At 49.3% G+C, this 25,144-nt stretch overlaps 1 long non-coding RNA gene across 1 annotated transcript in view; it reads left to right on the top strand.

Moving 5' to 3' along the window:
• Positions 1-2,319: 2,319 nt before the first annotated feature.
• Positions 2,320-25,144, top strand: part of LOC140471431 (uncharacterized) — a 128,671-nt gene continuing 105,846 nt past the window's right edge. Inside the window, exon 1 of the long non-coding RNA XR_011957043.1 lies at positions 2,320-2,387. This is a non-coding gene — a long non-coding RNA (uncharacterized lncRNA). The remainder of the gene's footprint in view (positions 2,388-25,144) is intronic.

Below are 25,144 nucleotides of genomic sequence, written 5' to 3' on the forward strand. Positions count from 1 at the left end.
GTACTGACCCTCTGGCAGTGCAGCACTCCCTCAGGGCTTCATGGTAATTTCAGACATGATAGAGATTGAACCAACAATGTTGGCATCACGAACCTGTTAGCTGAGGTTAATGACCCCCCTTTGTAGCAGAGGGATTCAATCCCTCTGACAGTGCAGCACTCCCTCAGTGTTGACCTTCCGACAGTGTAGCACTCCCTCAGTACTGACTCTCGGACAGTGCAGCACTCCCTCAGTACTGACCTTCTGACAGTGCAGCACTCCCTCAGTACTGACCCTCTGACAGTGCAGCACTCCCTCAGTACTGACCCTCTGACAGTGCAGGACTCCCTCAGTACTGACCCTCTGACAGTGCAGCACTCCCTCAGTACTGACCCTCTGACAGTGCAGCACTCCCTCAGTACTGACCTTCTGACAGTGCAGCACTCCCTCAGTGTTGACCTTCCGACAGTGCAGCACTCCCTCAGTACTGACCCTCTGACAGTGAAGCACTCCCTCAGTACTGACCCTCTGACAGTGCAGCACTCCCTCAGTACTGACCTTCTGACAGTGCAGCACTCCCTCAGTGTTGACCTTCCGACAGTGCAGCACTCCCTCAGTGTTGACCTTCCGACAGTGCAGCACTCCCTCAGTGTTGACCCTCTGACAGTGCAGCACTCCCTCAGTCTTGACCCTCTGACAGTGCAGCACTCCCTCAGTGTTGATCTTCCGACAGTGCAGCACTCCCTCAGCACTGACCCACTTTTTTTCTATTTCACAGAGTCTTGTGGAAATTTGTAGACATAGGGTTTGCAGATTCTGAGGAAGCATGAGAGAGACACACAAACCAAACCCTGTCTGAAACTCTCGGCAATAGACTATTCAGAGGCACAGAGTCACTGAGCTGAAACTCTCTGCAATAGACTATTCAGAGGCACAGAGTCACTGAGATGAAATTCTCTGCAATAGACTATTCAGAGGCACAGAGTCACTGAGATGAAACTCTCTGCAATAGACTACTCAGAGGCACAGAGTCACAGAGATGCACAGCTTGGAAATGGACGGTCCTATCCAACTCGCCCATAACAACCAGATATTCTCATTCCATTTCATTCCATTTGCTAGCACTTGGCTGATATCCCTCTAAACCCTTCCTATTCACATACTCATCCTGATACCTTTTAAATGTCGCAATTATACCAGCCCCCATCACTTCCTCTGGCAGCTACCTGCATGCCCTTGAATAAGTGCTCAAACATTCATACTGTCGATACAAACTCTAATAAACACCAACCTACGAAGGATACCATTGTCATTTTCAACTGACCCTTAGCTTCTTCATTACGCTGATTTGAACAGAGGTAAAGAAACAGAGTTAGTGACCATCCACCGTCACCCTGTTATAAAACTTATTTTCAAATGTGGCTTGTATGTGATTCCCACACCCTCTAATAGTTGCCTGGAAGGTGGGGGTGGGGTGTACTCTCTTGCTGCAGTCCTTGGGTGTCCCACAGTGATGTTAGGGACGGAGCTCTGGGATTGTGACCTGAACCATGTAAAGAGCTCTCTTACTGGAGTGCTTTTTTAAAGTTGGGAAGTTATTATAGACCAGGAGGACCCGAGAGCTGTTGTTCTGTCAGAGAGAGAGGCCTGGTGGGTCACACACCTCAGGTAAGGGGCGAGGTTGAGAAGCTGGGGCCTTCATGGTCATTTCAAACATGATAGAGATTGAGCCAACAATGTTGGCATCACGAACTTGTTAGCTGTGGTAACTGACCCCCCTTTGCAGCAGAGGGGTTCAATCCCTTGAACAGAGCAAGCTTGAGAATTCAACACTAAAATCAATCTGTACGGACGCGCTGGAGACCTGAAACATCAATATAGAGATTGCTGAAGAGGCTAAACATGTCTGGCTGCATCTCTGAAGGGAGAGGGAGAAAGAGACAGAGAGTTCACCTTTCAATCCAGTGATTTCTGCGGGAAAGTTCCTTCAGAACAGACCATTTTGATGAAGGGTCACTTGACAAAGGCACTTCACAAAGTTCCTGATCAATGTAACTTTGTGATGTTAGTTCAGAAGGAACAGCTCAGACCTAACATTTCGGTGTGCCTTTGTTCTGTATCTGTTCTCCCATGTTGCCCGCCCTCCGAATACAATACCTTACACAGCCTTAAACCTGTTTGTCAACTTTCAGCAGAAGCAGCCTCAGGGCATTGAACACAGACTGAATTACTCAGTGACACTTGGATCAGGTGAAGTTCTCAAGTAAACAGATGGTGGGGAAATTCAGCACAATTCAGCAGGTAGCAACGCTGAAGAGAGAGAGAGGAACAATTCGCATTCCAAGTGACTCTTCCTCAAAACGGTCTGTTCTGAAGGAACTTTCCCGCAGAAATCACTGGATTGAAAGGTGAACTCTCTCTCTGTCTCTTTCTCCGTCTCCCTTCCAAGATGCTGCCGGACATGCTGAGCTTCTTCAGCAATCTCTGTTTTGATGTTTCAGGTCTCTAGTACGTCCGTACATATTGATTTTAGTGTTGAATTCTCCAGCTTACTCTGTTAAAGGGATTGAATCCCTCTGCTACAAAGGGGGGTCAGTTACCACAGCTAACAGGTTCGTGATGCCAATATTGTTGGTTCGATCTCTATCATGTCTGAAATGACCATGAAGGCCCCAGCTTCTCAACCTCTCCTCTCACCTGAGGTGTGTGACCCACCAGTCCTCTCTCTCTGACAAGACAGCAGCTCTCGGGTCCTCCTGGTCTATAATAACTTCCCAACTTTAAAAAGGACACTCCGGTAAGAGAGCTCTTTACATGGTTCAGGTCAAACTCCTGGAGCTCCCTCCCTAACATCACTGTGGGACACCCAAGGACTGCAGCAGGAGAGTACACCTCACCCCCACCTTCCAGGCAACTATTAGAGGGTGTGGGAATCACATACAAGCCACATTTGAAAATAAGTTTTATAACAGGGTGACGGTGGATGGTCACTAACTCTGTTTCTTTACCTCTGTTCAAATCAGCGTAATGAAGAAGCTCAGGGTCAGTTGAAAATGACAGAGGGTCAGTACTGAGGGAGCACCATACTGTCAGAGGGTCAGCACAGAGGGAGCGCCATACTGTCAGAGGGTCAGCACAGAGGGAGCGCCATACTGTCAGAGGGTCAGCACAGAGGGAGTGCCACACTGTCAGAGGGTCAGCACAGAGGGAGTGCCACACTGTCAGAGGGTCAGTACAGAGAGAGTGCCACACTGTCAGAGGGTCAGTACAGAGAGAGTGCCACACTGTCAGAGGGTCAGTACAGAGGGAGTGCCACACTGTCAGAGGGTCAGTACAGAGCGAGTGCTACACTGTCAGAGGGTCAGTACAGAGAGAGTGCTACACTGTCAGAGGGTCAGTACAGAGGGAGTGCCACACTGTCAGAGGGTCAGCACAGAGGGAGTGCCACACTGTCAGAGGGTCAGTACAGAGAGGGTGCTACACTGTCAGAGGGTCAGCACAGAGGGAGTGCCACACTGTCAGAGGGTCAGTACAGAGAGAGTGCTACACTGTCAGAGGGTCAGTACAGAGGGAGTGCCACACTGTCAGAGGGTCAGCACAGAGGGAGTGCCACACTGTCAGAGGGTCAGTACAGAGAGGGTGCTACACTGTCAGAGGGTCAGCACAGAGGGAGTGCCACACTGTCAGAGGGTCAGTACAGAGAGAGTGCTACACTGTCAGAGGGTCAGCACAGAGGGAGTGCCACACTGTCAGAGGGTCAGCACAGAGGGAGTGCCACACTGTCAGAGGTCAGTACAGAGAGAGTGCCACACTGTCAGAGGGTCAGTACAGAGGGAGTGCCACACTGTCAGAGGGTCAGCACAGAGGGAGTGCCACACTGTCAGAGGGTCAGTACAGAGAGAGTGCTACACTGTCAGATGGTCTGTACAGAGAGAGTGCTACACTGTCAGATGGTCAGTATTGAGGCACTGCTGGACTGTCAGAGGTGCAGGACCGAGCCAGAGGGTTAGTACTGAGGGAGTGCTACACTGTCAATGGGTCAGTACTGAGGGACCACAGCGATGTGAGGGGGCCAGTACTGAGGGATCACCACGCTGTGAGGGGGTCAGTACTGAGGGATCACCGCGCTGTGAGGGGGTCAGTACTGAGGGATCACCGCGCTGTGAGGGGGTCAGTACTGAGGGATCACCGCGCTGTGAGGGGGTCAGTACTGAGGGATCACCGCACTGTGAGGGGGTCAGTACTGAGGGATCACCGCACTGTGAGGGGATTAGTACTGAGGGATCACCGCACTGTGAGGGGGTCAGTACTGAGGGAGCACCACACTATGTGTCGGACAGTCAGTACTGAGTGATTGCTGCATTGCCAGAGGGTCAGTACTGAGAGAGTGATGCACACTCAAAGGGTCATTACGGAGGGAGCGCTACACAGTCAGTGTGTCAGTTCTGTGGGAGTGTTGTTACAGAGGGTCAGGACTGAGGGAGTGCTGGACTATCAGAAGTGCAGGACTGAGGCAGTGCCGCACTATCAGAATGTCAGTACTGAGGGAGTTCTGCTCTGTCGGAGGGTCAGTACTGAGAAAATGCCACGTTATCGGAGGGTCAGTACCGAGGGAGTGCTGCACTGTAGAAATGTCAGTGCTGAGGGAATGCTATTGTGTCAGAATTTCATTTCTGAGGGTGTGCTGCAGTGTCAAAGGACCAGTGCTGAGGGATTGCAGCACTGTCAGAGTGTCAGTACTGAGGGATTGCAGCACCGTCAGGGGCCAAGGGGCTGTTGCAGTGTCAGAGGGTCAGTTCTGAGGGAGTATTGAATGATCAGAGGATGCGCCTGTCTTAAAGTCAGTATGAAGGTGCGCCACACTGTGGGAGGGTCAGTGTACGTGCAATGCTTCACTGTCAGTACAGAGGGTCAGTACAGAGGGAGTGCCGCAGTGTCATAGGAACAGTACTGAGGGGAGTCTCACTGTCAGAGGGCCAATACCAAGGGAGTGCTGCACTGTCAGAGGGTCAGTACTGAGGGAGTGCTGCACTGTCAGAGGGTCAGTACTGAGGGAGTGCTGCACTGTCAGAGGATACTACTGCAGGAGTGCTGCGCTATCAGGGGGTCAGTAATGGGGAATAGCTGCAATGTCAGAGGGTCAATCTGGGGGCAGTGCTGCACTGTGAGAAGGTCAGTACTGAGGGAGTGCTGCACTGACAGAGGATCATGACTGAGGGAGCGCTGCACTGACAGAGGATCATTACTGAGGGAGCGCAGCACTGACAGAGGATCATTACTGAGGGAGTGCTACACTGTCAGCGCATCAGTCTGGGGGATACCTGCATTGTAAGAGAGTCAGGACTGATTGAGTGCCACACTATCAGATGGGCTGAATGGCCTAATTTCTGCTCCCATAGCTTGTGGCCTAAGAGGAATATCTGAAATTGTTCAGTATATTTCTGCCTCTGCTTCCTACATACCCTGCTCAGCAATGATTCCCACGTTCAGATTCCAGAGACTGTGTTCAAACAGACCGTCTTCATTTGGTTACCACCCTCTTTTCCCAGTGTTGGGGTTTCTGTTTCGTGTGACTGACTTGCCAGCTCAAAGGGATATTTTCATGCTGCAGGGCTGAGGTTTATTCCTCAGCTTCTGTGTGCTCATCCCAAATGAATCCCACTGTCCCACACTCATCACAGTCGTGTGTTCCTTATTTCTGAGTTTCCCAATGCTAATCCACATCCAGACTGACATCCCACACTCCTCCAAATCGTATCACAGGCTAATTGCCTGGGAGAAAGGAATGCTAAGAGGGGAAATAGAATTCTGAATGGACCTTACAGTGACATTAAGGGTGAATTGATAATGACAGAAACACAGTGAGAATTTGTGCATGGACCCAGAGGCTACAGTGAATGGATTCATTTTGTCAATGCTCATTGGGACAGGGTTGGTATGAAATCGTGAAGATGCTCTGTGATACAATTAAATGAATGAGCATATATATAGAGAGAGATGGTTCTGAGTGGTCTGGTCTTCTTACAACCCAATAAATCTCCAAAGACGGTGGAAATGTATCTCAGTTTACCGAATGAGGTGATGGAGGAAGTAGCAGGTACACTTGCAAACATTTTCAAATCCCCTCTGGCCACAAGAGAGGTGTCGTCGGACTGACCATGTGGTACTGTTATTCAAGAAGGAGCATGGGATATACCAGGCAGCTACAGGCCAGTCAGGCTAATACCGTGGGTGGGACGTCTGTTGGAAGCAATTTTGGGAGATAGAATTAATCAGCATTTAAAGAGACTGGAGTTCATGAAGACCAGTCAGAATGGTTGTGTTAAGTGGAGGTCAGGTCTTACCAATGGGATTGCACTTTTTAAGGAGGTGACCAGGTGTGTAAAAAGGTGCAACACTTTCCTGTCGCCTGCTTGGAGGTCAGTAAGGCTTTTTATCAGGATCCATACTGGAAACTATAGTGAACATAAAAACTCAAGATCCAAGGAATTTGGCGCAGAATGCTGAGTGGCAGGAAGCAGACAGTGATGGCCCAATTAGAAATCTCTGTCTGTTCATGTCTCACTGTTGGGGTCTTGCTGATGTGGTTGATAGAAAATGTTTAGATTTGAATGGTGGAGGGTTAATCATTGGGTTCATGAATGATATGAAGATTGGTTGGGTCATAAATACTGAGGAGGATAGCCTTAGATTACAGAAGGATGGAGATGGCCTTGTCAGATGGACCGATCAGTGGCAACGGGTGAGGTGCCTGAAGACTGGAGGGTGATTAATGATGGGCCATTATTGAAGTAAGGCTGCAAGGAACAGCCATTGAACTATGGAGCTGTGAGCCTGATGGCAGTGGGGGGTAAGCTGTTGGAGGGCATTCTGAGAGACAACTTACATGGATTTGGAAAAGCAAGAATTGATTAGGGATGGTCAGCATGGCTTGTGGAAATGGTTTATCCAACTTGATAGAGGTTTTGAAGGGTTGACTGAGAAGATAGATGAGAAAGTTTCACATGGGAGACTGGTTAGTAAAAGGTTAGATGACATGACATCCAGGGAGAGAGAACAGCACGGTGCCGCAGTGGTTAGCACTGCTTCCTCACAGCACCAAGGATGCAACTTTGATTCTAGCTCCCAGCCACTGTCTGTGTGGAGTTTACACATTCTCCCTGTATCTGTGGGTTTCCTCTGGGTGTTCCGGTTTCTACCCACAATCCAAATATGTGCTGGTTAGGTGGGGTGGCCATGGGAAATGCAACATTACAGGGATAGAATAGAGAGTGTGAGTGTAGGTGGGATGCTTTTCAGACGGCCGATGTGGACCTGATGGGCCGAATGGCCTGATTTTACACTGTAGGAATTCAATGATTAATCAAGAGACCCAATAATGTTCTGAGGATCAGGGCTCCAATCTTGGACTGCGGTGGATGTCGGTCCTTACAATCTGAAGGGGTTTGTGGATAAATGCAGTCTGAGAGTTGGGCTGGGCTGTGTTCTGAGGTGTTAAGGGTGTGAATATTTTGTGGAGGTACTGTATGAGGGGCATTGTGGGTATACACAATAGAGTGGTGCTTTCTGAGGTATGAGGGAGCACTGTCTGGTGGTACAAGGTGCAGAATGTAGGAAGGTACAGATACACTTCCCTGATCATTCCCTCAGGGTCCGCAAGGCAGACTGGTGTCGCAATTTGGGATGGAGGCCACGTCCATTTTAGAAGATTCAGATCTTTTTGAACAAACATTGAAAGATAACATCACCATGTGTCTTAAACATGGATTGGAGGAAAACTGTTGTCAATGTATGGTCACTTGTAGCTTGGAGACTCTCTAGAAAAGCAGGCACCCAAACAGACCAACGCTGTCGATGCAAGACGTGGTGCACAGGAAGATCCAACAAGTCATTTGCAGTTACTGTCTGTCTCCCTACAGCAGTCATCATGCGAGATCAGGGTTTAGTCCTAGGAGAAGTAATCTCTCCATCGAAACTTCCTCCATGTTTGTACAGTAATCGTGGTTGTGTGTGTGTATCTCTGTGTGTGAGAGAGAGACAGAGAGCGAGTGTCTGTCTGTGTGTGAGAGAGAGAGTGCATGTGTGTGTATCTCTGTGTGTCTGTGTGTGTGAGAGAGGGATTATGTGTTTATGTATGTGTCTGTTTGAGTGTGTGTTTGTGTGCGTGTGTGTGTGTGAGAGAGGAATGTGTGTGTGTGTTTGAGGAAGTCAGAGTGTGTTTGAAAGAGAGTGTGTGTTTGTATGTATGTGTGTGAGAGGAATGTGTGTGTGAGAGAGAGAGGAATGTGTGTGTATATGTTTGAGAGTGTGTGTTTGGGAGAGTGAGTGTCTGTGAGAGTGTGTGTGTGTGTGTGTGTGTGTGTGTCTGTGTGTGTGTGTGTGTGTGTGTGTGTGTGTGTGTGTGTGTCTGTGACACAAAGGAGACACAAAGGTGCAAAATCCTAGAGAGGGGGCAGCTGCAAAGTCTGATCCCACCGATCTCACTGCTTCCCACTCCCATGAGAGCTCTTATGTATATTTCTGTGTACCCAGCTGTCTCTCCCACATTTTTCCTTCACTCCCTATCTCACAACATCCTTCATATCTCTGCCCTGTTGACATTTCCCTGCAGATTCCCTTCCTCCAACACTCTGCCCCATTGTCACCCCATCATGTTTTTCAGGAATGTTTAATCATTCAATCTTCCCCAAAACCAACACCTTGCTCATCTCTCTCTGCATCTTTCTCTCAGCTCTGGGGGATCTTGCCTTTCTTGTCTCTAAATCATTCTCATTGCATCACAGCAGCCCCCCCCACCCCCACCCCTCAACTCTCTCAGCTCTATGCTGCTGCTGCAACTCCCACCTCTCTCTCTCTCTCTCTCTCTCTGTCCTATATCTCTCCCTGGGATTTCTCTCTTGCTGTCTATTTGAACTTCACTCCCTGTCTTTGCCTCCCCTTTTCCCCCTCAAATCTGTCTGACATTGTATTTCTCTTCCTAGGGTTTTACTATCTCTCTCTCCTTTTCTCTCTCTGCCTCTCTCCTGCTCTTTTTCAGTTCTTCTCACTTTCTCTCCCACCCTCTGCCTGCCTGTCTTTCTCGTGTTCTCTCCCTCCCTCTCACTGTCTGTCTACCCATCTCTCTTTCTCTCTTGTCGTTTCTCTCCCTCTGTCTCCCTAGACCCCTGTCCCAGTAACTGGGAAAGGGACATTGGGAAGAGTTTGTCTCTGTCTCGCTGGATGTTGTACAGTTAATGCAGGGGATCAACCTTTTCCTGGTCTCTCCCGAATGTTACCTCGACTGTGGGGAGGGGGTTAGTGTAAGGGACATAAAAGGACTTTTCTCATTGAGTCTGAAATGAAGAAAAAGAGAAGGGAAGGGTGACAAAAAGAGAAAGAGAGAGATGGAGAGAGTGGGGATGGAGAAATTGAGGAGAGAGAGAGATGGGGAGTGAGAAACAGGGAGAGGAAGAAGGACACATATGAAGGGAGAGCGACAGTGTGTGCAGCTGGGGAATGGTTGCAGAGTGGGATCTTTCTGTGCATGACAGCAGTCAGTCAAAAGGTGTGTTAGTCTCTGCACCATGTCCTCCAGCCCAGGAGCTGTGGGTCTACATGGGAAGGGGGAGATTGGGAGACAAGGGGGGAGTGGGACAGCCAGAGATGGGGGACTGTTTGATGGGGTTTTGGGGTTGGTGGAGAAAGGAGGGGCTGCTGTGAGAGAGAGAGAGATTGAGGGAGGGACAGCATGAGACACAAAGTCTGAGACAGGATGGAGAAGAGGTGTTCAAAGTTTGGGAGAAGATTTGTAGCTCGGGTGCTCATTGTTGTGGTTCTGTTCGCCGAGCTAGGAATTTATGTTACAGACGTTTCGTCCCCTGTCACATCGACCTGGACCCAATATACCGGCTACTGCAGCGGACAGCTGGAACTGACAACCGGAAGCAGCAGAGACAGGCCACTATACATGTCAGAGGAAACATCACAGAAGCGCTTCACAGGAGGCTCCCAAACACTGAGGATGTCACCTAGACAGGGGATGAAACGTCTGTAACACAAATTCCCAACTCGGTGAACAGAACCATAACACGGAGAAGAGGTTTCCACAGAAAGGATAGTCAGTGAGGCCATTCAGGGGACAATCCTGAGGATCCTGAACAGGACCAAGATCATTTAATGGGGGAGGGGGGAATGGGCAGAAAGGACTCCATCTGTGATACAAGCCTTCTATAATTCTGGGACTGGGATCTTGCTGTGCATTAAAACAGCCACAGGCCAGTCAGTCAACCCAAACTCATTTACCTGTGTGAGAAAGTGAGGACTGCAGATGCTGGAAAGTCAGAGTTACAAAGTGAGGAGCTGGGGAAGCCCAGCGGGTCAGCCAGGAGAGTCGATGGTTCTGGCCTGACCTGCTTGGCTTTTCCAGCTCCGCACTTTTCCACTCAACTCCCTCTGCCCCAGGGAGTGGGGCTCACAGCAATGTTGGGGGGACAGCAAAATATTTGAGGGGGGGGGCACAGTTGGTGAGGCAATTATTTGGGAGGGAAGGCATTTGGGAAAGGGGATAAATTTGGGAGGACAGTGAAAATGAGGGGCATAGTATTTTTGAGGGGGTACAAAATTGGATGAGATCTTTTAGGTCTGAAATAGCGAAAAACAGAAAGGGAGAGTGAGAAAAAGAGACATAGAGATGGAGAGAGTGGGGATGGAGAAGGGGATCGGAGAAAGATAGGCAGAGAGAGACAAGGAGAGGGAGAGAGTGAGAGAAAGAGTGTGTATGTGAGAGAGAGAGAGAGACAGACAGAAGGACAGAGAGAGAGGGGACAGAGAGAGGGAGAGAAGGGGAAGTCAGACTAAGACTAAGGAGTTAAACCATGGACAGACTGAAGGGGTGACACTTGTTATTCCAGTTGGTTCCAACTCTCTCTTTCAATTGATTTTCACATTCCCTCCCTCCCATGCCCCTGGGGTTTGCTTCAGCCTGTCTCTCTCTCTCTCCCTCTCTCTCTGGTTCTGCCTCTGGGTCTGTGAAACTGTTTTCTCTTGCCCTCTCTCTCTCTGGATGGTCAGATGGTCTCTGTCTCTTGCCATGCTGGTCTCCTCAGAAGGTCTTCAGAGATTCAGTCAATCAGTCTGCAGATAAACCCTGTTTTTGTTCATTTCTAGATGGTTTTCCGGAACTTTCTATCGTTCCGGCCAATTAGGAGAATCTGTTAATAGTTTGAAGCATTGCCAATCATTGGGATGGCTTGTTGCTGTTAGTTTCTTTGTGTAGCAGGAGCCGGTGCCTTCCTGTCTGGGTCCTCATTTGTTTGGTAGATACGTCTGTCCAGAATAACTGTTACCTTTTACATTATGCAGTGTTTGCGCTGTGCCTGGTGTGCGGGTTTTGTGATTTGGGAGATTTCCTTGGCCAATACACCTTGGCTGTCTCTCTGTGTTTTAACCAGGAGTTTGTGACATCTCCCCCAACTCATCCACTTGAAAGGAAAGAAAAGAAGCTTATGCAATAAATTACAAACCTAATTTTAAAAGCTGGTTATGCTTGTTGTCAGAGTAGCCAGCTGTCTGTGCAAAAGCCATTGTGTACGTTTTCCAAACCGATGGTCTTATAGCTTCACTTGAAGGTTGCCACTGATGATGCTACCCAGCCAGGTAACGAAACGTCTGGATATCAAATCTATCACCGAGCAAACCTACACCCTAAGTCTTAGAGCTGATAAGTGATATCATAAAATCTTGAGAGAACAGAATCAGACCGTTCGGCCCATTGAGTCCACAATGACCCTCTGAAGCGAATCCAACTCAGACCCACTCCCCCCAAAATATCCCTGAAACCCTGCATTTCCTATGGCTATTCCAGCTAGCCCGAATATCCCTTGACAAAATGGGCAATTTAATATGGCCAATCTGTCGTAATGGCAACTTCAGACAGGCAATCAATACTGGGCCCAGCCAGGAACACTCAAACACTGCAAATGAATGAAACTAAGGTGATCACCCGGGGAGTTCCATCTACCTTCCAGCCCCTGGGGGTGTGTCCAAGCATTATTCACCATGATCGTACCCATCTGTTACAGCCTGCAATCCTAACCACCGGTATCCCGAGATATATCAAGGTGAGTGCGGTTAGGACCACAGCCAATGTGAGAGGAGCCGAATTCTTGGATAACAGGCTATGGGAATGTCATGGTATGACCTGTTCCTTCCCATTTACGTAAGTATGGTCCCTGTCAATGTTCCCTCTATCTCTACAGTAAGTGGGAGGTAATCATGATAGCCCATCCAAATATCTTTTTTATACAACTCCGATAATTTGGACTTCATCCTACCTTTGGTCAATTGGGTTAAATAGAATCTCTCATACCAAGCCCAGGTGTTCCACCGAGAGTGTCCTTACAGCTGTTATTAACCCAGCCCTTGATGAGCTGCTGTCACTGACAGTGAGAGAACTTGGTGTGGGTGTTCTCCTGGAACAAATATTTATTCTGTTTGTCACTAACCCGGGATGGGACTTTCCCTTGGCTGGCCTGCCTGAGCTCCTCCCTCAGCTGTTCCATCATCCCGTTACTGCACAGGGTGTGGTTTTACTGCTCACCATAATCTCTGATTGGGCCGTGGATGATCTGGTTAATCGTGTTGGCCTGACCCTCCAGTTTGGTCACTAAGTGATGGTTAGCCTGATTTTCCACGAATTGTCCCATGGTCTCCTCTGGGTTTTCTGTATTCAGTCTTTCTCAGGCTCATTAGAGAGTTGTTGGGTCAGGATCCTGAGTTTATTCTCCAAATTAGCCAAGTCAGGTGTACTGACCTGTAACACTCCTGCCCTGGGGGTGGACTCGTATACTGTGGCTAAATCATTAAGGAGTTCCCTTTTCTTTTGTCTGTTAATTACTTTTCTGCGTTCTGTGTTTTCCCTCAATTTTCCCTGTCCTTTGTCCCATTATCCTGTGGGTCAGTTGGGAACATGATTATTTTAATGGGGAAGGACACCACTGTGATTACTGTATCCCTGATACATTCATTATGATTAGTGTCAGGTTGTGATAAATGTTCGTGAACAAGGAATTCCCTGTGAGTTTAATGCCCAGTCCATTGCGAGAGCCTCGTATGTGTGGGACAAGCTGGAGGAGGAGCCTTCCCTCCTGGTCACAGCCCGTTTTTAATTTTGTTTCTGAGGAATCCTCCCTGGTGGACTTCCTGGGATATTACTGTCCGAAAATGACCCCGAGTCCAGGCAGGGATCTTGGTATCCTACTACCATGCACCCATTCTCGGGGAAACCCTAACAATCGCTTCTGATCCCTGAGCTCCTGTAACACAATGTGGAAATCCCTAAAGTCTATTTCATATTCAGCAATTAATTAGCAGAGAACCCAAGCCTCATTACGGGCACGATTTTGGGTCGAATCCCAGGTGTCCCTCCTCCTTTCTGAGACATGGGAGACAAAGGGTCGGGCCCAGTTTCTCATCGCTAAGAGAGGTGCAGGTCATATCCCCAAAAATCCAGACAAATTGGAACTAGAGTCTCTGGGTGAAGTTGACAGGGGGGAGGGGGGAGCATTCCCCTGGTTGTTGTTCTGCAGTTATGTAGCGCCTCTGCAGGATATGCCTTATCCTGCCCTCGAGCAGTGAGGATCACTGTCTTCATCTCATCATGGATACCCCTCCCTAGCTGTTGGCCCTCAGGGAGGGCTGAATGGCCTGCTGGACTAAGGCACATGGCGATTCATTTGGTTTGCTCCTCAGCGTCCACTCTGTGTATGACAGACTGTCAGTCAGTATCTGTGACAGAGACGGGATCTTTTTGGTGCTGCCCACCAGCTGGGTGCCTGGAATGGCTGTTGTGTACGGAGTGAGACCATAAGCTGCTTTACACTGGGTAACCACAGGATTCATGGACTCTGAGTTCGGCTGTGGGTCAGGGCTGGGGGCAAAAGTTGCAGTTACCTGGGAGACAGGCAGTGGGAGTCCCCATCTGTGAGTGGGTGTGGATGTGTCAGTGTGGGGCCTGTCGTTATCTCCCTGGGGAGGTAGAACCCCAAAGGCACACATTATCCCATTCTGGGAGGGGTCCTAGTTCCCTAGGGATTGTATTTGCTCCTGACACCTCCTACTAGGGCCTGATGTGTGTTGCTCCGTGTTGCAGGTGTACAGGACCCATGAAGCTGCTTGGAGCTCATACACTGTCCTTCCAGATTGTCAATGTAACCTGAGGCTGCCTCCCCATCCCCAGAGACCCTCCTTTCACTGGATTGGGCTCTTCCCAATTGGAACTGGAGTAGTCCCATGTGGGTGAGATTTTCCTGCAACGTTCTGTCCTGCTCAATGTGTCAGAGACCTAGCTCTGTCACAGCCTGTAGTTTTCCCTGGGGTGACCGGATCCCAGATGTCTTATCCCAGCCGGGGGTCCTCTAGGCTATCGGCAGTGGAGTGAGCTTTCCAGCTTCCTTCCCCAGCTTCTCTATGGGCATCTCACCACAGCTCCTGTACCAGGAATCCTTCACTGCAAGGCCAGGCTGGCTTCCTGCCAAATTCTACAGGACTGTTTCACATTTGTACCAGCTCGTGTTCATGTTGCTTTGGCCGCTTCTGGATGATGGGACACTTAGGTATGTTCATAGAATTCTACAGCATGGAGACAGGCTCTTTGGCCCAAACTGGTCCATCCACACTAACCCCGTTTCCCTGCACTTGGCCCATATCCTTCCAATACTTTCCTCTCCATGTATTTGTCCAAGTGCATTTTAAATGTTCTTAAATTTATCCTCCTCGACCACTTGCACTGGTAGTTCATTCCGTATGTGTACCACCCTCTGGGTAAAAGCATTGTCCCTCAGGTTCCCTTTTAATCTTCCTCTTTCACCTTAAAACGATGCCCTTTCATCCTTGATTCCCCAAGCCTTGGATAAAGACTGAGTGCATTCACCCTATCCATGCCTCCCATGATCTTATACACCTCTATAAGGACACGCCTCAGTCTCCTACACATGAAATAAAATGTCCTTGCTTGTCCAACCTCTCTCTATATCTGTCTAGTTGAGTTCTGGCAACATCCTTGTAAGTTTCTTCTGCTCTTTTTCCAGTTCAATAACATCCACTCGAAAGCAATGTGGGCAAAACTGAACACAATACTCCAAGTGCGGCCTCACCAATATCCTGCACAACTACAACAGAACTGACCAACTTCGATATTCCATGCCCTGACTGATGAAGTGCCCAGTGTGCCAAAAGCCTTCGTCACTGCCCTGTCTCCCTGAGTTCAGAGAGCCGTGCTCCTGGAATCCAAGGTCCCTCTGTTCCACCACACTCCTTCAGGCCCTACCATGAGACCCCTGTCTTGATGTGACTTTCCAAAATGCTAGATCTCACACTTGTCTATTTTAAACTCCATTTGCCGTTTCTCAGCCCAATTCCCCAGCTGATCAAGGCCATGTTGCAATTGCTGAGAACTTTCCTCACTTACATTAGTATAATCTGAAAACTTTCTAATCATGCCTTAAACAGCCTCATCCAAATCATTGATATAGATAACAAACAGTAATGGGCCTAGCACTGACAAGCTCAGCGGCACAATGGCTCAGTGGTTAGCACTGCTGCCTTACAGCACTGTCGATCTGGGTTCAATTCCAACCTCACAGGATGCTCTGTGTGGTTAGATCCTGTTCGGGTTAGATTGCGTACAGTATGGAAACAGGCCATTTGGCCCAACAAACCACACCAACCTGCTGAAGAGTAACCCACCCAGAGCCATTCTCCCGACCCAACATTTACCCTTAACGAATGCACCTAGCAATATGGACAATTTAGCCTGGTCAATCCATCTGACCTGCGCATTTTTGGAATGGGGAGGAAACGGGACCACCCAAAGGAAACCCACGCAGACACAGGGAGAATGTGCAAACTCCACACAGTCACCCGAGGCTGGGGTCGAACCCGGGTCCCTGGCGCGGTGAGGCAGCAGTGCCAACCACTGTGCCACCATGCCACACCAACTGAGTTTGTACGTTCTCACCATGTCTGCGTGGGTTTCCGCTGGGTGCACCAGTTTCCTCCCACAGTCCAAAGATCTGCAGGTCAAGTAAATTGGCAATGCTCAATTGCCGAGAATGTTCATGGATGTGTAAGTACGTTGCATTAGTCAGGGGTAAATGTAGAGTACACATTCCACAGAGGAGGGATTCTATGATTCTATGACCGCTGAGGCACACCACTAGTCACAGGCCTCCCGTCTGACTGTTACCCTCTGCTTCCTACCATCAAGCCAATTGTGTACTCAGCTTGCCAACGCCCCCTGGATTCCATGCGATCTAACCTTCCAGAGCAAGGTACCATGTGGAATCTTATCAAATGCCTTCTTGAAATCTGTAGAGTCTACATGTACTGGCCTGCCCTCGTCAAACTTCCTGATCACTTCAAAAAAGAACGCTGACAAATTTGTGAGGCATGGTCTCCCATGCACAAGGCTTTGCTGACTACTTCCAATCAAATGTATTTCCAAATGCATGTCTATCTAATCTCTCAGCATCTTCTCAAGTAACTTACTTACCACGGATCTTATGTTTACTGATCGATCGTTCCCAGGTTTATCTTTGCAGCCCTTCTTGAATAAGGGCGCAACATATGCTCTCTTTCAGGCTTCCGTGGCTAACGGTGAGGCAAAAAGATCAGCAGGGACCCCACAAGTACTTCCCTCGCCTCTTGAGGTGCCGTTGGATATGTTTGGTCAGATCCAGGAGATTTATCCACCTTCATACATTCTAATGCATTCAACACATCCTCTCCTGTGATATGGTCTGACCCCAAGAGATCATCACTAACTTTCCCAAGTTCCCAAGCCTTCATGTCCTTCCCCAAGGTCAACACAGAGGAGAAATAACTCCTGCGATTCTGCACACACATGTCCACTTTGGTCCTTGAAGGGTCCTATTTTCTCTCTAGTTATTCTTTTTTGCCTTGGTAGGGGGAGATTGCAGTGTTGGGTAGGGATCAGTCAGGGAGGGGGTGAGTGCAGTGTTGGGTAGGGATCAGTCAGGGAGGAGGAGATTGCAGTGTTGGGTAGTGATCAGTCACACGGCTGTGTCCCTCAGCCCCCTACTGTACTCCCTGTACACACATGGCTGTGTCCTCAGCCCCCTACTGTACTCCCTGTACACACATGGCACTGTCCCTCAGCCCCCCACTGTACTCCCTGAATACACACAGCTGTGTCCCTCAGCCCCCTACTGTACTGTACTCCCTGTACACAAACGGCTGTGTCCCTCAGCAGTGCATTGATCTATAAACCCAGACGAGATATCTGTCCAGGACGGGGAGCTGTGCAGACCACAGCTGTGCTTGATCTATAAACCCAGACTAGATATCTGTTTAGGGCAGAGAGCTGTGCAGAACACAGCAGTGCATTGATCAATAAATCCAGATTGGATATCTGTCTAGGACGGGGAGCTGTGCAGACCGCAGCAGTGCATTGATCTATAAACCCAGACTAAATATCTGTCCAGGACGGGGAGCTGTGAAGACCGCAGCAGTACATAGATCTATAAACCCAGACTAGATATCTGTCCAGGACGGGGAGCTGCGCAGACCACAGCAGTGCACTGATATATAAACCTAGACGAGATATCTGTCCAGGACGGGGAGCTGTGCAGACCACAGCAGTGCATTGATCTATAAACCAGAACTCGATATCTGTCCAGCATGTGGAGCTGTGCAGACCACAGCAGTGCATTGATATATAAACCCAGACGAGATATCTATCCAGGGCGGGGAGCTGTGCAGACGACAGGAGTGCAGTCATCGATAAACCACGACTGGATACCTGTCCAGGACGGCGAGCTGTGGAGACCACAGCAGTGCATTGATCTATAGACCCAGATGAGTTATCTGTCCAGTACGGGGAGCTATGCCGACCACAGCAGTACATTGATCTATAATCCCGGACTAGATATCTGTCCAGGACGGGGAGCTGTGTAGACCACAGCAGTGCATTGAACTATAAACCCAGAATAAATATCTATCCAGGACGGGGAGCTGTGCAGACCACAGCAGTGCATTGATCTATAAACCCAGACTCGATGTCTGTCCAGGACAGGGAGCTGTGCAGACCACAGCAGTGCATTGATCTATAAACCAGGACTAGATATCTGTCCACTACGGGGAGCTGTGCAGACCACAGCAGTGCATTGTTCTATAAACCCAGACTAGATATCTGTCCAGCACCGGGAGCTGTGCAGACAACAGCAGTGCATTGGTCTACAAACCCAGACGAGATAACTGTCCAGGACGGTGAGCTGTGCAGTCCACAGCAGTGCATTGATCTATAAACACGGACTAGATAGCTGTATAGGGCGGAGAGCTGTGCAGAACATAGCAGTGCATTGATGTATTAACAAGGACGAGATATCTGTCCCGGACGGGGAGCTGTGCAGACCACAGCAGTGCATTGATGTATAAACCCGGAATAGATATCAATCCAGCACGGGGAGCTGTGTAGACCAGAGCAGTGCATTGATCTATAAACCCGGAAGAGATATCTGTCCAGAATGGGGAGCTGTGCAGACCACAGCAATGATTGAGCGATAAACCCAGACCAAATATCTGTCCAGCACTGGGAGCTGTGTAGACCACAGCAGTGCATTGATGGATAAACCCGGAATAGATATCTGTCCAGCACGGGGAGCTGTGTAGACCAGAGCAGTGCATTGATCTATAAACTCGGAAGAGATATCTGTCCAGCACGGGGAGCTGTGCAGACCACAGCAGTGCATTGATCTATAGACCCAGACGAGTTATCTGTCCAGTACGGGGAGCTATGCAGACCACAGCAGTACATTGATCTATTATCCCGGACTAGATATCTGTCCAGGACGGGGAGCTGTGTAGACCACAGCAGTGCATTGAACTATAAACCGAGAATAAATATCTGTCCAGGACGGGGAGCTGTGCAGACCACAGCAGTGCATTGATCTATAAACCCAGACTCGATATCTGTCCTGAACAGGGAGCTGTGCAGACCACAGCAGTGCATTGATCTATAAACCCGGACAAGATATCTGTCCAGTACGGGGAGCTGTGCAGACCACAGCAGTGCATTGTTCTATAAACCCAGACTAGATATCTGTCCAGCACCGGGAGCTGTGCAGACAACAGCAGTGCATTGGTCTACAAACCCAGACGAGATAACTGTCCAGGACGGTGAGCTGTGCAGTCCACAGCAGTGCATTGATCTATAAACACGGACTAGATATCTGTATAGGGCGGAGAGCTGTGCAGAACATAGCAGTGCATTGATGTATTAACAAGGACTAGATATCTGTCCAGGACGGGGAGCTGTGCAGACCACAGCAGTGCATTGATGTATAAACCCGGAATAGATATCAATCCAGCACGGGGAGCCGTGTAGACCAGAGCAGTGCATTGATCTATAAACCCGGAAGAGATATCTGTCCAGAACAGGGAACTGTGCAGACCACAGCAATGATTGAGCGATAAACCCAGACCAAATATCTGTCCAGCACTGGGAGCTGTGTAGACCACAGCAGTGCATTGATGGATAAACCCGGAATACATATCGATCCAGCACGGGGAGCTGTGTAGACCACAGCAGTGCATTGATGGATAAACCCGGAATACATATCTATCCAGCACGGGGAGCTGTGTAGACCAGAGCAGTGCATTGATCTATAAACCCAGACTAGATGTCTGTCCAGCACCGGGAGCTGTGCAGACCACAGCAGTGCATTGATCTATAACCCCGGACAAGATAAATGTTTAGGGCGGAGAGCTGTGAAGAACACAGCAGTGCATTGATCTATAAATCCAGTTTGGATATCTGTTCAGCACGGGGAGCTCCGCAGACCACAGTAGTGCATTGATCTATAAACCCGGACTAGATATCTGTCCAGAATGGGGAGTTGTGCAGACGACAGCAGTGCATTGATCTATAAACCCAGACTAGATATCCGTCCAGGACGAGGAGCTGTGCAGACCACAGCAGTGCATTGATCTATAAACCCGGACGAGATATCTGTCCAGACGGGGAGCTGTGCAGACCACAGCAGTGCATTGATCGATAAACCCAGACTAGATATCTGTCCAGGACGGGGAGCTGTGCAGAACACAGAAGTGCATTGATCTGTAAACCCAGACTAGATATCTGTCCAGGACGGGGAGATGTGCAGACCACAGCAGTGCATTGATCTATAAACCCGGACGAGATATCTGTCCGGGGCGGGGAGCTGTGTAGACCACAGCAGTGCATTGATCTACAAACCCGGACTAGATATCTGACCAGGACAGGGAGCTGTGCAGACCAGAGCAGTGCATTGATCTGTAAACCCAGACTAGATATCTGTCCAGGACGGGGAGCTGTGCAGACCACAGCAGTGCATTGATCTATAATCCCGGACTAGATATCTGTCCACAATGGGGAGCTGTGTAGACCACAGCAGTGCATTGATCTATAAACCCGGAATAGATATCTGTCCAGTACGGGGAGCTGTGTAGGCCACAGCAGCGCATTGATCTATAAACCCAGACTAGATATCTGTCCAGAATGGGGAGTTGTGCAGACCACAGCAGTGGATTGATCTATAAACCCAGACTAGATATCTGTCCAGGACGGGGAGCTGTGCAGAACACAGCAGTGGATTGATCTCTAAACCCGGACTAGATATCTGTCCAGCACGGGGAGCTGTGCAGAATACAGCAGTGGATTGATCTATACACCCGGACTAGATATCTGTCCAGGACGGGGAGCTGTGTAGACCACAGCAGTGCATTGATCTATAAACCCGGACTAGATATCTGTCCAGGACGGGGTGCTGTGTAGAACACAGCAGTGCATTGATCTATAAACCCAGACTAGATATCTGTCCAGGACGGGGTGCTGTGTAGAACACAGCAGTGCATTGATCTATAAACCCAGACTAGATATCTGTCCAGGACGGGGAGCTGTGCAGACAACAGCATTGCATTAATCTATAAACCCGTACTAGGTTTTTGTCCAGTACGGAGAGCTGTGCAGACAACAGCAGTGCATTGGTCTATAAACCCAGACGAGATAACTGTCCAGGACGGTGAGCTGTGCAGTCCACAGCAGTGCATTGATCTATAAACACGGACTAGATATCTGTATAGGGCGGAGAGCTGTGCAGAACACAGCAGTGCAGTGATGTATTAACAAGGACTAGATATCTGTCCAGGACGAAAAGCTGTGCAGACCACAGCAGTGATTGATCTATAAACCCAGACTTGATATCTGTCCAGCACTGGGAGCTGTGTAGACCACAGCAGTGCATTGATGTATAAACCCGGAATAGATATCAATCCAGCACGAGGAGCTGTGTAGACCAGAGCAGTGCCTTGATCTATAAACCGGAAGAGATATCTGTCCAGCACCGGGAGCTGTGCAGACAACAGCAGTGCATTCATCTATAAACAGAGACTAGATATCTGTCCAGGACGGGGAGCTGTGCAGACCACAGCAGTGCATTGATCTAAAAACCCGGACTAGATATCTGTCCAGGACGGGGAGCTGTGCAGACCACAGCAGTGCATTGATCTATAAACCCAGACGAGATATCTGTCCAGAATGGGGAGTTGTGCAGACTACAGCAGTGCATTGTTCTATAAACCCAGACTAGATATCCGTCCAGGACGGGGAGCTGTGCAGACCACAGCAGTGCATTGATCTATAAACCCAGACGAGATATCTGTCCAGACGGGGAGCTGTGCAGACCACAGCAGTGCATTGATCGATAAACCCAGACTAGATATCTGTCCAGCACAGGAAGCTGTGGAGACCACAGAAGTGCATTGATCTATAAACCCGGACGAGATATCTGTCCAGGACGGGGAGCTGTGCAGACCACAGCAGTGCATTGATCTATAAACCCAGACTAGATATCTGTCCAGACGGGGAGCTGTGCAGACCACAGCAGTGCATTGATCTGTAAACCCAGACGAGATATCTGTCCAGGACGGGGAGCTGTGCAGACCACAGCAGTGCATTGATCTATAAACCCGGACGAGATATCTGTCCAGGGCGGGGAGCTGTGTAGACCACAGCAGTGCATTGATCTACAAACCCGGACTAGATATCTGTCCAAGACGGGGAGCTGTGCAGACCACAGCAGCGCAGTGATCTATAAACCCAGACTAGATATCTGTCCAGAATGGGGAGTTCTGCAGACCACAGCAGTGGATTGATCTATAAACCCAGACTAGATATCTGTCCAGGACGGGGAGCTTTGCAGAACACAGCAGTGGATTGATCTCTAAACCCGGACTAGATATCTGTCCAGCACGGGGAGCTGTGCAGAACACAGCAGTGGAATGATCTATAAACCCAGACTAGATATCTGTCCAGGGCGGGGAGCTGTGCAGACCACAGCAGTGTATTGATCTATAAACCCAGACTAGATATCTGTCCAGGACGGGGAGCTGTGCAGACCACAGCAGTGCACTGATCAATAAATCCAGTTTGGATATCTGTCTAGGACGGGGAGCTGTGCAGACCGCAGCAGTGCATTGATCTATAAACCCAGACTAAATATCTGTCCAGGACGGGGAGCTGTGAAGACCGCAGCAGTGCATTGATCTATAAACCCAGACTAGATATCTGTCCAGGACGGGGAGCTGTGCAGACCACAGCAGTGCATTGATCTATAAACCCAGACGAGATATCTGTCCAGGACGGGGAGCTGTGTAGACCACAGCAGTGCATTGATCTATAAACCAGAACTAGATATCTGTCCAGCATGCGGAGCTGTGCAGACTACAGCAGTGCATTGATATATAAACCCAGACGCGATATCTATCCAGGGTGGGGAGCTGTGCAGACGACAGGAGTGCATTCATCGATAAACCCGGACTAGATACCTGTCCAGGACGGCGAGCTGTGTAGACCACAGCAGTGCATTGATATATAAACCCAGACGTGATATCTGCCCAGCACGGGGAGCTGTGCAGACCACAATAGTGCATTGATCTATAAACCCAGACTAGATGTCTATCCTGGGCGGGGAGCTGTGCAGACAACAGCAGGGCATTGATCTATTAATCCAGACTAGATATCTGTCCTGCACGGGGAGCTGTGCAGACCACAGCAGTGCATTGATATATAAACCCAGACTAGATATCTGTCCAGGACGGGGAGCTGTGCAGACCACAGCAGTGCATTGATCTCTAAACCCGGACTAGATATCTGTCCAGGACGTGGAGCTGTGCAGACCAAAGCAGTGCATTGATCTATAAACCCGGACTAGATATCTGTCCAGGACAGGAAGCTGTGGAGACCACAGAAGTGCATTGATCTATAAACCCGGACGAGATATCTGTCCAGGACGGGGAGCTGTGCAGACCACAGCAGTGCATTGATCTATAAACCCAGACTAGATATCTGTCCAGACGGGGAGCTGTGCAGACCACAGCAGTGCATTGATCTGTAAACCCAGACGAGATATCTGTCCAGGACGGGGAGCTGTGCAGACCACAGCAGTGCATTGATCTATAAACCCGGACGAGATATCTGTCCAGGGCGGGGAGCTGTGTAGACCACAGCAGTGCATTGATCTACAAACCCGGACGAGATATCTGTCCAGGACGGGGAGCTGTGCAGACCACAGCAGTGCATTGATCTATAAACCCAGACTAGATATCTGTCCAGACGGGGAGCTGTGCAGACCACAGCAGTGCATTGATCTGTAAACCCAGACGAGATATCTGTCCAGGACGGGGAGCTGTGCAGACCACAGCAGTGCATTGATCTATAATCCCGGACTAGATATCTGTCCACAATGGGGAGCTGTGTAGACCACAGCAGTGCATTGATCTATAAACCCGGAATAGATATCTGTCCAGTACGGGGAGCTGTGTAGGCCACAGCAGCGCATTGATCTATAAACCCAGACTAGATATCTGTCCAGAATGGGGAGTTGTGCAGACCACAGCAGTGGATTGATCTATAAACCCAGACTAGATATCTGTCCAGGACGGGGAGCTGTGCAGAACACAGCAGTGGATTGATCTCTAAACCCGGACTAGATATCTGTCCAGCACGGGGAGCTGTGCAGAATACAGCAGTGGATTGATCTATACACCCGGACTAGATATCTGTCCAGGACGGGGAGCTGTGTAGACCACAGCAGTGCATTGATCTATAAACCCGGACTAGATATCTGTCCAGGACGGGGTGCTGTGTAGAACACAGCAGTGCATTGTTCTATAATGCCGGACTAGATATCTGTCCAGAATGGGGAGTTGTGCAGACCACAGCTGTGGATTGATCTATAAACCCAGACTAGATATCTGTCCAGGACGGGGAGCTGTGCAGACAACAGCAGTGCATTGGTCTATAAACCCAGACGAGATAACTGTCCAGGACGGTGAGCTGTGCAGTCCACAGCAGTGCATTGATCTATAAACACGGACTAGATATCTGTATAGGGCGGAGAGCTGTGCAGAACACAGCAGTGCAGTGATGTATTAACAAGGACTAGATATCTGTCCAGGACGGGGAGCTGTGCAGACCACAGCAGTGATTGATCTATAAACCCAGACTAGATATCTGTCCAGCACTGGGAGCTGTGTAGACCACAGCAGTGCATTGATGTATAAACCCGGAATAGATATCAATCCAGCACGAGGAGCTGTGTAGACCAGAGCAGTGCCTTGATCTATAAACCCGGAAGAGATATCTGTCCAGCACCGGGAGCTGTGCAGACAACAGCAGTGCATTCATCTATAAACAGAGACTAGATATCTGTCCAGGACGGGGAGCTGTGCAGACCACAGCAGTGCATTGATCTATAAACCCAGACGAGATATCTGTCCAGAATGGGGAGTTGTGCAGACTACAGCAGTGCATTGTTCTATAAACCCAGACTAGATATCCGTCCAGGACGGGGAGTTGTGCAGACCACAGCAGTGCATTGATCTATAAACCCAGACGAGATATCTGTCCAGACGGGGAGCTGTGCAGACCACAGCAGTGCATTGATCGATAAACCCAGACTAGATATCTGTCCAGCACAGGAAGCTGTGGAGACCACAGAAGTGCATTGATCTATAAACCCGGACGAGATATCTGTCCAGGACGGGGAGCTGTGCAGACCACAGCAGTGCATTGATCTATAAACCCAGACTAGATATCTGTCCAGACGGGGAGCTGTGCAGACCACAGCAG

This window comes from Chiloscyllium punctatum, unplaced genomic scaffold (assembly GCF_047496795.1).
Source record: "Chiloscyllium punctatum isolate Juve2018m unplaced genomic scaffold, sChiPun1.3 scaffold_85, whole genome shotgun sequence".
NCBI lineage: Eukaryota > Metazoa > Chordata > Chondrichthyes > Orectolobiformes > Hemiscylliidae > Chiloscyllium > Chiloscyllium punctatum.